This window comes from Triplophysa dalaica, chromosome 6 (genome assembly GCF_015846415.1).
Source record: "Triplophysa dalaica isolate WHDGS20190420 chromosome 6, ASM1584641v1, whole genome shotgun sequence".
NCBI classification, from domain to species: domain Eukaryota; kingdom Metazoa; phylum Chordata; class Actinopteri; order Cypriniformes; family Nemacheilidae; genus Triplophysa; species Triplophysa dalaica.
Window position 1 is genome coordinate 20069290 of NC_079547.1, and position 11328 is coordinate 20080617.

Below are 11328 nucleotides of genomic sequence, written 5' to 3' on the forward strand. Positions count from 1 at the left end.
CTCCTTTGTAAGTTGCTTTGAACAAAAGTGTCTACTTAATGACTAAATATAAATGTAAATGAATAGTTTTTGTGGTAAAATGATATTTTTGTGGTAGTCTAAAACCTTGTTGTGTGACAAAAGAAACTTCGGTATGCCCATTTTGTAAAATGGCATGTGGATGTCTTATTATCTGTCACTTTCATGCCTACACAAAGTCTGGGTATTTATTTCTCCTAAATTTATGCAGAGATGATGGAACCTTTTGATTATTGCTCAGCCAGAGATATGATAAGACAAATAAAAACCAGCATGAAGTGAGTGAGCCTAATAAACCCCCTTGTCCACAGGTGTGCTGGATTTGTTTGTCTCTGTCTGCACTGTGTCTCTGAGAGTGCTAGTGTTTTTCGGAAACCAGGATATTGAGAATGTTTCTTCTGACGTCAGAACCTCAGCAGGTACCTGTCATCTTTTGGTCTCTGTGTTCCTCCTCGCCAGCTTTGAAGCTTATCTGTACGCGTGTGTGTGCTTGTGCGTTTGCACTTCGCCGAAATGTACACAACTGAAGTTACAAAAAAGGACGATAGAGCTGTTGTAGGAAATGTTGGTTTATGTTAAATATTGGCTTCTTTTTTTGGGGGGGGGGTAAGACTTAATCTTGTATGATGCATGAAGGAAAATACCAAAGTCTATAATTTGATGTGCCACATTAATATAATTAACTTATCACATCGATCACATCAATAAATATGCACATTCTATTTGATATATCTTGTGGTACAGTATGTGTCTTGGATGTGCTCTGTATTATTCCAAAAGTCACGATTTTGCGTTTGGCTTCAAGGTTTGTGTTCTTCTTGCCACCGACATCTTGCTCTCTGTATTCAGTTTGAAGTTAACCTTGAGTCTGCGTGTTTCCATCGAGCAGGACTGCAGAACATTCTCCACTGCTCCTCTGTATTGTCGCAAAACATTTAGAGAGATTATGTAAAATCTCAGAGGTCACAAGGCCAGAGATTGGTATTCACATGAATGGTGTTGGGTTGAATATGTCTGCAGATGGGAATGAAAAAAAAATGGTTGCCATGCCACAAGAAACACTTTTTACAGACTCAAGGCCACAGGTGGGAATAGAGTGATTGTTAAGGTAAACAATTTGGATCTCCGCTGATCAAATGGAGAGTGACGGAATGTTCAGTTACGAAGAAATATATATATCAATCATCATTTTTGAATGCTTTTTTCAAATGTTACTACCCAAAGGTTTATGTAATGCTCCAGTGGTGTAGTATGTCCGGACTAAAGATGTTTTTCTGTAGTCTCGGACTTGTCTTGGACTCGTTGGTAACTGCACTTGGAGTCATTGGACTCCGAGTCCGATGATATTTTCTGCTTCCAAACAAAACCATTGATGAAGCATATATGTTTAGGTGGACTCTTGACTATCATTAAGTTAATTCTCTTTCCTCATGGAGTAGGTTACTTTTTGTGATGCTTGTCAAGCTAGAAAAAAGTATGAGAAATAATATTACTAAATAGTTTTCTGGTTCAATCAAAACGCTAAGATACTGTGCCAAATTAAACTGTTACTGTTACTGCCTCTTAATAATTGTATTTTAGCACACTGTTATAACAGACAATGAAAACTTAATGTTAAAACACAAGAATCAAGAACACAACTAAATAAAATACTGATTACAAAATGGTTTGTTACATTCTTTCAACATTAATTGCTGTGGCAATGATGTTGATTCAATGCAGTTATCACTGAAAAATAAACAGGTTGAAATTGGGAACATTTTTCATTGGCAGCCCAGAATGTGATTGTTACACTACAATAAAAAGACTGAAAATCTGAAGTTGCATTTTATGTGAATTTGGAGAAATTACTATACCTTAAGTAAATGAAATGACCTAATATGATCAGTCGGACTCGGTCTTGTCATGGAGTTGAACCTCTTTGGACTTGGACTTGACTCTGTCTTGACTAGTCCTGGTCTTGGACTTGTCTTGGACTCGACAAAGGAGGAACTGACTACAGCCCTGTAATGCTCAGAAGTTGCCATTTCGATATTTGGAAGACTGATTGGACTACTTGGTTATATTCTATTTAAATGTCCAATTTGCAAAATAATATACATAACTATGTCTTCAGAATAGAGATCTTACATAATGAAGCGTTATGTGTTTGTTACCTTAGAACAGGGGCGTAATTTCCACTGGGGACAGGGGGGACATGTCCCCCTCACTTTTAAAAATCCTGTACCTGTCCCCCTCACTTTGAAATGAGTTTGTAATGGTTTTTTACCACACGCCGTCATCACCACGAAGAAGTACTAGGACCGAGCAGGACACAGAGACTCTGCCTGTGTCGATACGCGCATCGCATACACACTCTAAAAATAGATCACTGAAAGATTGTTTTCAATCACGTGGTTTTGAATAGAATCTAATAGAATTATGTTTCTACCTGGTGTTGTTTCGGTAGGCTATGTTAAGGTGTTTCTTGGACTTCTGTGGGGAAGAAACGTTTGATTTATTAATTTTTCGGTTTAATAAGTACTCTTCTTTCACAGCAGTTAGTGTTTATGACAAGGCTTGATAGAAATCTGGGCCTGGTCGCAGTTTAGGTACGCCAAACCTTGTTAAGCATTTAAGAAAGTCATCTGGTGCATCTCCTTCAGACCACAGATTCAGGATTTACAAGCAATGCTTTCCTCCGTTTCTCAGTCAAAACTCTCATTTCCCCCCTTCATGAACATCAAATTTTGCTACGCAATAAAAACACCTTTTGGTTACATGTTTAATCAATTTAAACAATCAAAAATAAAGCAAAACATAGGTAATTTGAATTTGTGATAGGATTCATATCAAAAACATTTACTTTGCCCCCCCACATCTCACACCAAAGTTACTCCCTTGCCTTAGATTTTTATTTCTATGTACATACACCGTGGGTCCCCTTTCATGGAATTCACAATGTTGTTTCTACAGTAGCCCTAAACGGACAAACTGCTCTACAGAGCATGTTGCTTAAATTCGTTTTCTCTTTCTGCAAAGAAGTAAAGACAAGACAATATTTTTTACGCATGTGAGTGGTGGAGTGAGCCGTTCTTAACCTCACTGCGATGCTGCTAAATACGTAGCTTTGTCTCCTTAAATTATTTTAATCTCTCATTGTTGAATTTATTTTATATTCCGATACTGTTTTTAATTGTGTGTTATGTGTTATTTCTGTTCCCAACCTGATTCAAAGGATATTTAAAGTTCATCTATTTGGCATATGTTTTTATAGTGTAATATCAGAGCAGCATGGGTTCCCCTAGGTGAGTCTGGCTCTCGTTTTTGTCTTATTATATCTTATTTCTTCATGTGCTGCAGCCACCTTTGGTTTAAATATTAAAACACAGTTTTCTGCAAAGCCCCTTTGTCACCATATAAATGTCTGACCTCGGAAATGGGTTGCCTGGTTTGAGAACACAAGTGCAGCTCTAATAATATGCATTAAACCTCTTCTTTTGCATCATGATGTGATATGCAGTTTTCGGGTTAGTCTTCTTCCTCTATACATTAACAAGCAGGATCACGTACGTGCACACTCATCTATAGTATATGAGGAACACACTAGTCACACACACTACTGGTCAATGTGTGCTTTTAATGTACGTACTGAGAGGCTACTTATGAATGCAAAGCGAAGACCAATAATCTACAAGCAAAGGATGCATCCGACAGAAAAAAATTATCAAAGGGTTTAATGAACTGAATTTGTCTAGCAAATTCATTATACAACATTCGTGCTCATATGTACTTGGAAGTCTCGTTGCTCTTTTCGCAGTTTCATTCCTCGGTCTGACTCACAATCTGCAAGGGACTGTGATATAACTATGTTTCAAAAACACTATGAGAACAATTTAATTTTCATTGAATGTGAAGCAGTCACTAAACATGGCATATTGATTATGTCCCAGCTAAAGGAATTTTTTAGGAATAATTCACTAAAAATGCATTGTTTTCTCATCCTCATTTTATGCTTTTTTGTTTTTTTTCAAGTAAGTTGTAAGACTGTTATTTTTTAAATCAAGTGTGTGACATTTTAATCTCATGTTATGTGTTTACATTGTCATAATGCAAACAACAAAATCTTAATAATGCTTTTTACAGGTTCTCTACTTTATTTTGTTTTCTTTAATATTGTGCTGCTGCTATTTCAAAATAATTATACAGCAACACAAAAGTGACTTTTGACAGACTTTCTCCTTTACTTCTTCTTCTTCCTTTTCTTTCAGTCTATTCTATCGCTCTATGTTTATAAGATTTCATCGGTTGAGTTGTTGTGCTCCAGGCTATTCTTCTTTTATTTTTTTGCTCAAAGCGGGTATATTGCAGAGTTCTATGCAATACACCTGAGATAAGCATATGAGACAGCCGCAGTTTTTTATTTCTTCTTGACAGAGGTAGTCATAGAAACCTTTTACATTGGAGGGCTGCATACTAGCAGCTGCAAACATTCTACGCAAACCTTCATTTTAAAAGGCCTTCATGTACCATAAGCAGCTTTCCTTTAAACTTTTCTTTTAGTTTTGTAGATGGTCTTTCGTTTATGTTTATTATCTGGAGTGTAATGAGCAGGCTTAAAATTCTTCCCAGCATACTGCAAAATTGTGCTGAGCTCATTCTGCACCGCTTTATGGTGCTCTGTGGTACAAAAAAGTAAATTACTATCCATTTTTACTGCACCTCTTGTCAGGGAGGGACTTTTTGCACCATATTTACAAATTGTAACATGAGCAAAACTATTTGAGTGTAAAGTTGAACTTCTGAAAATGTACATGAATTGGAGAATTTTCAGCCTGATCTCAAGGGAATTCGTAACAACTAAACCCAACGTCACTGGCGCCAAAGCAAATCGTAATGAATGTACATTAGATTAGCCATCTCATAAATTAGTTATTGCCATGAGACATGTGTTGGAATTTATTTATTTTTTGGTCTGGTCCCTGGGCACAACCTGCCATGAATAAATAATGTTTGAGAGTATTTTTATTTAACTGTTTGTTTAGGTCTTTTAACATAAGTTGTTGTTTTGTTTTTCAGGATGAAGATGTGAGCTAAATTTGACAAAATTGTCTTTTAGGGACATTTGGTATATCTTTAAAAATCAATAAAGTAAATAATAATTTCCCTTAATATCCATAAATGTTTCTGTGTGTATTAAGGGGGGAAGGAAAGAGAGAAAAAGATGATATATGATCTTTTCAGTCATCTGGGAAAGATGAAGGCAGAGGTCAAGTGTAAGCCATAAAATTACAATTATGCATAGATATTTTTGGAGTTGTCATCTTACAAAAGGTCAATCTGCCTGAAAATACTCTGAAAGAATGTCACTCCAGTTCACTCACACCACCTCCCTTTTGAAGCACTATGGCAGCTGACACATGACTAAGATTTCGTCAGGTTTCTGCTTTTTTGCAGAAGGAGGTAATATGTTAACGAAACGTTTCATTTAGAGCAGTTTTTCAGTTTGGGACTTAAGTAGAAACAACATGGCGAATACCATGCAAGGAGACACACGGCATATGTAGATAGAAATAGCTCTAAGGTAACAAAAACATAACATTTCATTATGAAAGGTCTTTATACAGCTCTGAAGACATAGTTATGTGTATTATATTGCATTTCTGTCAATAGATCACCCAAATAAATTGCATATTGGACTTTTAAAAGTTCATCATTGACTATTTTGAAGTGATTAGTGACTCATTTTGTGTAATCGTTTGACTGATTTGTTTTGTCTAATCTGTTTTGTAAAGTCCTGCCTATTTCACATCTTATGTAGTTAACTTTTTTGCAGAGTCTGTAATCAAACAAGTGAAACGTGAAGTTAAACAAATACTGTTTCATCGTAGGAATTTGATTAAAAAAACTCAGCAAGACTTGGCATGTTATAAATGAATCAATTGTAATTGAATTTTGCTATTTTGAGTGTCTGTCATTATAGCTGGTAAAGTAGACATTTCAGTATTGGAAAATCTGTGCCTCCTAAAACTTTCTTTAAGCAAAATGATCAAGTCTTGACAGAGAAATAAAACAATGTTTATTTTCTTCTTATTCCTTCTTTCCCTTTCTCAGAAACTCTCAGTTAACACTGTCATTGCAATAAAACATGCTGTAGTATCTGTTTTATCTTCTTACATACAGGAGGTACAAATATCGTCATCTGTCAGGACCATGGACAAGGACTTTTTTCATACTCACTGACTGTATGTACTCTTAAGAACTCTGATATATAGGTTTACTCCTTGGGTTATACGGTAGCCCATATACATAGAGTATTAATGGTTAATTCTGTTACTTATATCTTCCTTGTCTGTGCTTCCAAAGATTAACGCACACACAAAACACTCATCTTCCAAGGACTCTGATTTGGTTTCTGTGCTTATCACCATGGCAACCTAGCTTTGACGCTGAATATGTTAGATGGCCAACAAAATTCTTCAGAAAATCACGCTACTGTATCAATTGATTATAAAATTAGTGCAGGAAACATTTTTGCTGCATTGTGAGTTTGTGCTAAAGAGCCCCGGCAAACTGTCTCCCCAGAATGTATGATAAGTCACCAATGCTAGGATCCTTATGGATTATCCAAAGTATGTGATATTACAATGCTGCATATTTAAAGCTAAAGCATCAAACAGAAGTGCTCCTCGCTGGTTTCACAGGAGATATACTGAATTTCAGAGAGTGGTCTAGCGAAGTGGTCTGCTAAGGTGGCGGTGTAGGAAATAACATTATTAAACATTTACAGTCTGCAGAGAGACCAGCTATATTTTACAGAATTTGCAGAAAACTTGAAAGTGAAAATTCAATGAGTCGACATGCATGCACGTACGCACAATGCCTCCCTCAAACACACTACAAGTTGCTTTCTTTCTGTTTGCATCTTTCATTTAAAAAGTCCCTCATTCACTGATGCAACGCATGTGCATTCGGCAGTCCAATTGTTTGGCCCTTCATCTTCATGACAAAAACAGGAAGAGGCATGTCTGAGAATACATTTTGAAAATACTTGCTTCTTATTTGATTTCACAATTTGTACATTCATCCAAAAAGTAGCATGAAACATCCTTTCGACTTCATCTAGTGTAACTGTAACTAATGCTGCCTTCACATGCTCTCGGAAATTCGACAATTCCCACTTTAACCTGGGAGGAACGTCATGATTTAGCAATATTAAAAGTATGACTTGGTAGCATCAATACATTACAAGTATCTGCAAATATAAAAAGAGCACCGTTCCATAAATCATTTCTGTGTTGAAGTGAAAATAATAGAATTTCCGAGAGCACGTGAAGGCAGCAGTATCTCAACCCAGCCCAGACGTAAAAAGCCTGTCAATCAAAATATCTACACTGGCTTCTAACATTTACCATGCCGCTTTGTGTTTGTGAGCGATCTCACTGTGATGGAGAATGTGCCACTCTTCATGGCACTGGACGTAACTGGGGCATCTGTGTTGTGGTAACCATGACAACCTCTGAGTTTGTCATCTACAGTGGCAAAGCTCTAAGGGGATTGAACTCATGATGCTGAATCTCTTCCACACACCCACACAAACACACATATACTGTATGTGCACATGCAACATACTACGGTTCTGGTTTGAGCTCAGGTTTAATAGTAAACCAGAAAACATACTGTTTTTGTGACATTAGTCTGGTTATCCGAATAGGCCTGAATAGGATGTGGTAATGTGGTTAAAAATCTGTTCTGCTTTTTGAGAGATTGTATGCTTGAACCCCCATTGCATGCAATTAGCTTTGTGCCCTTGAGCAAGGCCATTGAATTTCAAACTAAGGTGACTGTTATTGTTATAAGCATTTGAATACACAGGCCTGCTTATTTATTTGATCGTGTATCCATAGGCAAATTATGTATATTTTCATCTAATAAACTAGGATAAATATTGCATAATGGTATCATGTAATATCAGTTGAACTTTCCCAATACATTATTTCCTCAAACAGACTTATGGAACTTTTCACAAACTCAATTCAAAGGACTCGTAGTAAAATGCTTTTGTGTTAGGCCTCTAAATCTCTGCTGCCTGCTTTGAAAACGCTTCCAAAATTCGTATTCACAAAACTGTGAAGCGGTTCGTTCCCAGCAAGCCGAGGCATGTTGGTTTTTACGTTTCACGCTCCCCTCTGCACACTGGCATGATGCCTGTAGAAATAAGACTAGACAATCGTTGTCAAGGGCACCAATAATCTTTAAAGAACTCATGATGCAAATAACATTTGAAACATTGACATTGGTGAGAACCGTTTGAAAAATATATTTGGGTAAAAAAGTGGTGTGCCTCTCTGTCTGATTCCAAGCATAATGTTTAAATTAAATTGGATTGAAATTAATTATTTGTATAGTATGGTAAAGGTTTCTAAAGTGAGAGCTTGTACAAAAAAAATCCATTCTTCAAATCTGCTTGCTCTTTGCCGGATCTCGGTGTCTTGAGTCGGCATACCCTGGATTGATTGGCATTTCATGGAAAATCTTATTTCAACCATGCATAATAAAGTGAAATAGTAATTTAGTTTTAGTATTAATTAGAATTAAATGCTCTGCATATATTGCAATTTAAACACTAATGAGGTTTGATGGTGTTTTGGGGTGCTTGCTATTCATCACTAATGTGGTTGTGAATGGAAAGTGTTGCATAAGAATATTAATCATCACTCATTAATACTTTCTTCAGGATGACGTGCGCTTCTAAGGCTGTCGCTGCTAAGTGACAGTCCCGCCAATTAAATTAAACAAACGTCGTAATTAACAGAGAGAGAGACAGACAGAGAGGTTCAGGCCAAAAATAAAAACGCATTTTAAATTCATTAGTGATAAACCTACTTTTACTTCACAACATTTTCACAATCTAGTTTTTAATAGCGATTTGGAAGCTTGCTGATTTTGGTGTGCATGCTTATAGTCATGTGTTAAACTCTGTTCATTTTTCTAAGTTTAACAACTGTTCCTCCCTGTGTCTGTCTCTTTTATTCGCACACACACCAACACATTGCCGTCTGTGTTGATCACGTCACTAATGAAACAACTTTGCTGCGCCACATCAGAGTCCACCCACGTTGTTCGTATATGGCACAGGTGGCCAGCCCCCAACAGACTTCACCAACCCGCTGAGTCACAAACACTTTCTCACTGGCTTTACATATCTAGCACAATAAATTATTCCCAGGGGTGAAGAGTTATAAATATTTAGCTATAGTATTAGTAGATGAAGTGTTCAGTCGTCACAGACCTATACAGTGTTTATATAAAAGCGTGCTGTTCATAGCCAAAACTTTTTTTTTAAACTCTTTACTCCCTTTTTAAAAAAATGCACCACAACTAATAAGTTTCAAAGCAGATAATTCTAATACTAAAACAACAATGAATGTTTATATTTTCAAAGTCATTTTAATTCAACTTAATTTACCTTTTTGTACTGTTTAGATTATTTTACTTGAAATGAATAATTTACAATAAAGTATCACCTATGGCACTAGCAACACCAAGGCCATGAGTTTGATTCCCTGAAAAAGAACATACTCTTAATTTCTTGAATGCAAGTTGCTTTGAATAAAATTGTACTGCAAACTGCATAAATGTCTACTTGAATATTTTAAGACCAACAAAGGAACCATAATTAAATAATGGACAGTTTCTTTGAATATTCTCCAACCTTCTTTAAAAATATTTTGTTTGCTGCTGGTGCTATATGAATAAGATGAAAATGTCAGAGTAAGACAAGAATTTGAGATACATTTGTCCCAATGAAATGACAACACACTCCAAAATAGGCCATTTATCCAGACCTTTGTTCTTATCTGTATTTTCTCTCCTCTACTGAAAGGAGGGTATACCAAGAAATAACTCCATTGAAAATAATTTCAAAGAAATATAATGCTCCTTTGAACAGAGGCTGTGGCCCCCAAAAGGGCAGATTTTGATGGTGAGGTTGCTTGTGTACGTCAGAATACAATTCTTGATATCTAAAGTGCTGCCTGAATATAATCAGCACTATAGAAAGAGAACAAATAATACGGATCAAATGAATAGCAGCATGGAAATAATAAAAGAATAAAGATTATAATTCAAAAGTACACAATGTGCTATACAGTATGCCGATTTTACTTACCATGTGGATATACTCTATCTACTAACATATATCTTTGGTATACAAAGATCTTTACTACCACAATTTAAAATAATTATATACATTGTTTATTTAATAATGAAAACTAAAAACATAAAAGATTTTTGATTAATGATCCAGGTAAGAGAATGCAATTTTACCATTACATTAACATTAGACTGCCTATATTTATAATGCAGTTTGCTGAGTTATACTGCACTTATGTTGGTGGTCTCTCTCTAGACATGAGTGTTAATTGACCAACAGGATTGCTTGCTGCATTCCTAATGAAAGTCAACACAGATAAGAAAGTAATTAACAAAGTCAGATTGCAAGTATTATGGGCTGCAGTAAAACAACTCATTCACTGAACAACCCACTGGTGTGAGAATATTCTATTATTGAGCGATATTAACAACAAGGTTTGAATAGTCAAAACGAGCTACAGTTTTATCCAAAAGGGTTTGAAACAGATGTCACACACTCCACAATTACACCCATACAGTAATGTTTCTAAGCGTTATTTTAGATGGTACATGCCCTTATGTGCTGTAGCAATAGACCCTGCAGCTGTAATTAAGGGAGACGTTGTCAAAAAGGAGCATTTTGCAGCTGCTTCTTTGTGCACTTAATGTGTACCATTTACTCTTATGCTTGAAACCCCGCTGTTTTCCAGCATATAAGTGTAACTAACTTACTAACTCTTACTAAAAATAATTACGCCCTTTTAAAATACAGTATTCAACAAGATTGAAGGACCCATACTTTCCTTGGCAAAGATTACGCAGGACAAAGTACGCGCAAAGTTTATTAAGTCAAGGCCCAGGAACTGGTTAATATCTTATCAAAGACAAGCAAGAGACGACAAAATATGAAAACTTATACAATTTAAGTCAATATATGCCCTTTTTCCTGTGAGTTTTCGCTTTTCTATGTGCACGTTTTTGGATATAACAAACCTGCATTCCCCGATACGCTGTAGTTTCCCTTTTTGCTAAATTATTGTGGTGCTTATTGTTAAATCTGAGTATACAGTAAAGTGCAGTTTCAGCTGCGGCACAACAGCACGTCTACCTGGGGTAGAGAGACACCGAGAGACAGCAAGAGAGAGAGAGCGCGCTACTCGTGCGTTTAGAGTGCTGGTTTCTGGGTTGGGTAGAAGA